Raw genomic sequence first — 5,845 nt, 5'->3', positions numbered from 1 at the left:
TTAACAATTTCCTGGATGCCATGATGCAAAGGATGCATCACTACTTTCGCTTCCCCACCACACAGGCCGAACTGCAGCAAACAAAAACAGACTTTTACCAAAAGGCACAGTTCCCGCATGTTATAGGGTGCATTGATGGGACACACATACCTATCTGCCCACCTGCAGCCAACGAGTACATCTACCGTAACAGAAAATCCAGCCAACCCAATCAACGTGCAGGTCATCTGCGATGCCGCCAACAACATCACCGACATCGTTGCAAAATTTCCTGGGAGCACCCATGACTCCTTCATATTCCGCAACAGTGGGATATACACACCTCTGTCTGGGAGAGAATTTGGAGAAGGATACCTGCTAGGTAAATCACTATGACACACCCTGATGTATACAGCTGATGAATGTGTTGGTGTTTGTTAATAACGGCACTTTCTTTCTCACCTAGGTGATAGCGCATATGCCGTGCGGGCATTCATCCTCACTCCTCACCTGAACCCATCAACCCCAAGTGAGAGACGATATAATGCTGAGCACAAATCAACACGCAACGTGGTGGAGCGGACGTTTGGACTGTTGAAGAGCAGGTTCCGCTGCCTCCACATAAGCGGAGGCGCCCGTCAGTACCGACCCATCATCTGCTGCAAGATCATCACCACATGTGCTATGCTGCATAACCTGGCAACTAAGAAAGGGACAGCAGTCGATTTGACCGACTCTGAGGGCGATGACGATGACTGTCCACAGCCAGAGCCCAGCGCAGCAGGAGTGGCACCAGCACCAGATGGGAGACAAAGACGGGCTGAGATTACACGGAACTATTTCTAGGTAAGTAAGGAGACACAGCCAGTAATTGTGTGTGAGTAACGTAGTTTAATAGCATGACACTTCGCCACATCATGAAGGGCTTAACATATCAGTCCCAATTCCAAACAGCCTACAAAGCCGTCATGGGTTAATTCACCCATGTATCAAAAACAAGTGTCAGGAGTGCACTGGAATCTTCGCAGAGGCAGAATGTTGCTTTTTCCCAATGCCCTCCTCCCGGAGCTCACTGCGTTAAGCAGCTTCTCCAGGCCGGGGGAAAGGGGAGTGGACAGAGAAGAGACACTCGTGCTGGACCTGAACTCCTGCTTCGCTCTTCTTAGATGATACGGGAGCACCTAATGCACAGAGGGAGACAACTCTTCAATTCTAACATTTGTACCTACTTCTGACTTCTGCCTCTTGATCGAACTCTCTCTCTCTCCTTAATCCTCCCAGGTTCGGCGTGAGTAATTGCTTCTCTTCTGATATTATGGAGGTTGCAGCTGGGATTGAGGGACAGCTACTTCCTAGTGCACATGGGAGAGAAAAGTAACAGTTAAACTCCCTTCCTAACCTTCTACTCAAATACCTCTATGGGCCTGTCTTCCTACCTTCTCACTATACTGCGACTATCCAATGGAAAATTTATGAAATGCAATAGTCAGCAATTGGATTACACTTCTTGGCGAGAATACCCTTTGTTCTCTGGCTCCTCAGAGGAATTTCTAATCTCCAAGGTAATCCTTGAATGCAAACAGATATCCATATGCTCAGCTCGAGGGGTTTTAAGCGCAAAAGGAAACTAGGAAGGAAAAAAGGTGGAAGGACAGAATAGGGTAGCACGCATGGAAGGAGGGGTGGGGGAGGCTGAGCATGTATGATAGAAGCCTTGTAACTTTCTCAGTTCTCGATGCAGTCTTAAACTGTCTTGTGCTTACTTGTCTCTGGGCGATGAAGATATTCTCACTCGCTCACCTCGTGCTCAACGGTAAGCCTACCGAAGCAGCGAATCCACGGTGAGCTTCTCTGGATATCAATGAAGAGAAAAACTGAACGCTTCTCGACTGAAGGGGCCGCTCTCGTCACAAACAATGTTCTTGTCAAAAACTGCCCTAAACTACGAATTGTGGTGAGGCATTTCTAGTTCAAGTACTTCTCTACCCTTCTGAGAGGAAATGTGGAAAACTACCAGTTTTGACTAAACTGTAGCGTGACGCAGGAAAACAACTTCTTCTCAAGTCAAGGCTCAAATTGAAGTGCGCAGTGGAACGCGCGCGCGCCGAGGATGAAATCTCGAATCACGCGACATCCACTCCTTCAGTACCAGTACATAAGAGGAACTGGAAAATAGGGCGGCCATCTTGAAAGGTCAACTCCTGCTTAAGCGCTTACCCAGCAATTGCAACTAGAGGGCTTCACAATAACCCTATGATTGCAACCTTGATTCTTCATAACAGAAATGACGTTCACTAGATTCCTGACAACAAGTGTGCCTGGCATTACCTCCTGCGCCCACGCACAACATTGCTGCTTCCTCTGTGTACACTGTCCTCACTGGCAATGTGTCCAGTGCCACCACTTTGCCGTCCGCTGCGCCTCCTGGACTCTGTAACAGGGGGCGTTTTACTACTGCGGCTATTTGTCTCCTAACTGTCCGCCACATCACCTGCACCATTCTTGGCAGTCAGATTATTCTGTAGCACTTCAAGTGCAGTGGTTACTGTCACCAGCCCCCTTGCCACATCCCGGCTGCAGTGTGCCATCTCCCCCTGCATGGCCACCGAGCGCCTGCAAAGCAGAGAAGTGGCAGTGGAGAGGCGGTTCACCGCCTTGGTGTAGTTCTCCATTTTCCGCCTCTCTCTGCGCCTTGCCATTCTGTCATCGTCCATCTTGCTGCACAGCAGCCTCACTGAGTCGGACATGTCCCTCATACCCTCAGCCATGTCCCTCATTCCCTCAGCCAGTGTTGTGTTCATTGTGCAGATGCCCTTCTCTATGCACTGCAAGTGTCCTGTCATGTGTCCCATCTGCCGCTGAACTGATCGGATCGCCTTTGCAGGCGCTGCACCTTCAACATGCTCACCTCCAGACCTGCATAGACACCCTGATCCTCGCCCTGCGAAGCTGGACTGTGTGCCCTAGCCCTGCGGCGTCTGGCACCTGTGTGTGGTCGCTCTGTAGGGGACTGTGTACTGGCATTATTGTCATCGTCTGGCACCGTTGGCTGTTATTCCCCCCTGCAGTCCTCGTCGGGCGACTCCATCTGTTGGAGACTGGCAACGGCATGCCTCCTGTGTCTTGTAGATGGTGGCATTGGTGACGCTGCTGGTGATGCCGGTGTTGATGCAGGTGGTGGTGGTGTTGATGGTGGTGGTGTTGATGGTGGTGGTATTGACGGTGGTGGTGTTGTGGTGTGGCACGCAGGCGAAATTACATCCTCCTCCTCCGCTCTATCTCTCCGGGGTGCCTTTCCTGCCTTGCCTGGCACAGCCCTGCGCGATGTCTTGCCTGTGGAGAAAGATTGTATATTAGTTCACTTGTCAGGCAGCAATTGCATACAAATAAATTTCATGTCTGCCAATGAATCTGACTGTCCTCTGCTTGCATATCGCTGATGTGCGTTACATGCCTTTGGGTTCAGTGGGCTGACTGTTTTGATAGGTGTGACACTGACTATATCTCTCATAATGCATTGCTGGTGTTTAGTAAAACCTGTACTGGAGTGGGATTCACACTGCCTCATTGGGGAGTGGGGTGCGCAGCTTGATGTGTATGCATCTTACCTTGTTTGGTTGCAGCTCTGGCTGAGCTGTCTGCATCCCCACGATGCCGCTGACACTCTCAGGCTCAATGGTGGACTCCACAAACAGTTCCAGGGCAGTCGGTGCAGGTGCTCTATTTTTTCCTACACCTGTCAGGTTTGCTTGCTTTTTCCTTGCAGACATCCTCTTCTTCGCCATACTCCTGAGGTCATACCACCTCTTTTTTAGGTTGCCCACGTCACGGTGGGTCACACCTATGGAATTGAGGAGGTCCTGGATTCCAATCCATATTTTTCTTATTGGTAACTCAGGGACTTGTAATGATTGTTTACCAAATAGCTTGGTGAGCTCCTTTGCCATCTCCTCAATTAAGATCTCCAGCTCCCTCTCACTAAATTTCATTTTTCTTTTCCTTTCTGCACCATCAGTTTCCCTGTCCTGGCTGTCCATTCTGGTGCTTGATGTCAGGTAGTAAAGTTGCTCCTGTTTGTCTTTCTCTGCTGCCTCCAACAGCTTCTGGTTCAGTGCAGCTGCTTGGGTGTGGCCACTTCCTTGTTGGGAGTAAATAGGATGCACAGGATTGGCTGATTCCTCAATTGCAGGCACAGTACTACGAACATAGAAAAAAAGAAAAGAATGAGAAAGTGGAGAAAAAGTATAAAGAGTTGAAAACGAGGGTGTTGATGCAGCAAGTTGCGAGAGGGAGTGGAAGAGGAAGAGGTTTGGGTTTGGCCCAGTGGCTGCCCCGGCCTAACAGGGGTGGATCGAGTGCATCCACTGGGCTCAACCAATGTGCATATTGCAAGCTGGAGGGATATTGGTGGAATGAGTGGAGTTATTGCAGAAAGGTGAGCTCAGAGAGGTCGGGTTTTAGAGGACGTGGAAGAGGAGGAGGAGGCCGGGGGGAGATGCGGTCAGAGAATACATCGTCTAATTGACAGAGCGGGAACTATTTTGACGATCCCCGAGGGAGACAGTACTATCATGATGACTATGACATGGACAAAGTGACGGGGCTGTCTCACAGCTAGGATAGCCATGGACAGGGCAATGGACCAATTCCTGTAGATCAACGCGGACCCTATGTCACTGCGGATCTGCAGGGCACGGCTAAGACATTTTTGATTTACACAGGTGCTATGAATAGCTCTGTTTCTCATTTGCTGGTCTCGGGGCAGCTTTGTCTGGCCAAAATAATGTGTCTGTAGGTTTTTCAGGCATGCCTGTTGTTAGCCCCATTTCTAAACCTCTTGCTTTGACTATTGGCCCTTCACGGTTGATTCACCATTTTTATTAATGTCAAATTGTGGGGAGAATTTGTTGGGATTGGTTTTGCTAGAAAAGGTTGCAAGCGACAATTTTTTGTTCTCCAGACGGCGTTTACATGACTATTCGACCGCAAGTGGCCCGTGCTAAACTATGTTTTGCAAAGGATGCCCCCCCTCCCCGCTGAGCTTAACGATGTGCCACGCACCTTATGGGCTACAGGAGACACTGATGTGGGGTTACTCCAGATCCCACCGGTCTCTATACAGATCAAAGACAATGCTGTATTGCCATGTATTCCCCAGTACAAGATATCCCAGACAGGAGAAAAGGTCTTATTGCAAATAATACAGGATTTGATTAAGTCTGGTGTGGTTGAGCAAACAGTGGCGAATGTGTGTAATAGCCCTATTATTCCTATTCTTAAAAAGACACCCTTGGTTTCTTCTGATGCTCACCCTGATGTTTACTGCTTCTTACTTGATCTTAGAGAGAGGTTAACAAAATAGTGGGTCCCCAGTACCCTGTGGTTGCAGACATTACCACGATCTTGACAATGATTCCCCCGTCAGCAAAATTAATTTCCGTGATTGATTTGAAGAATGCTTTCTTCAGCATTCCAATCCATATAGATAGCAGATATCTGTTTGGCTTTGCAATAGCCGGAAGGAGCTTTAGATTCTGCTGTGCTCCACAATTCTAAACAGAAAGTCCTAGTATCTACAGCCAAGCTTTGAAAGCTCAATTGGAATCTTTGACACTTCCCCCTTGTAATGTGCTGTTGCAGTACGTTGACTGCCCCCTTGTGGCTTCGGACACTGAAGATGGTTGTAAAGAGGCCACAATTAAATTACTGTTACATTTGGCACACCATGGACGCCAGGTGTCACTTTCAAAATTTCAATATTGTCGACAGGAGGTCACCTATTTAGGTCACCTGCTGTCGAAGGAGGGTCGCAGACTAACACCTGAACGGATAGCTGCTATTACTAATATGCCTGTTCCTAAGACCC

This window comes from Triturus cristatus, chromosome 3_2, assembly GCF_964204655.1.
Source record: "Triturus cristatus chromosome 3_2, aTriCri1.1, whole genome shotgun sequence".
NCBI lineage: Eukaryota > Metazoa > Chordata > Amphibia > Caudata > Salamandridae > Triturus > Triturus cristatus.
This window is presented reverse-complemented; position numbering follows the sequence as displayed.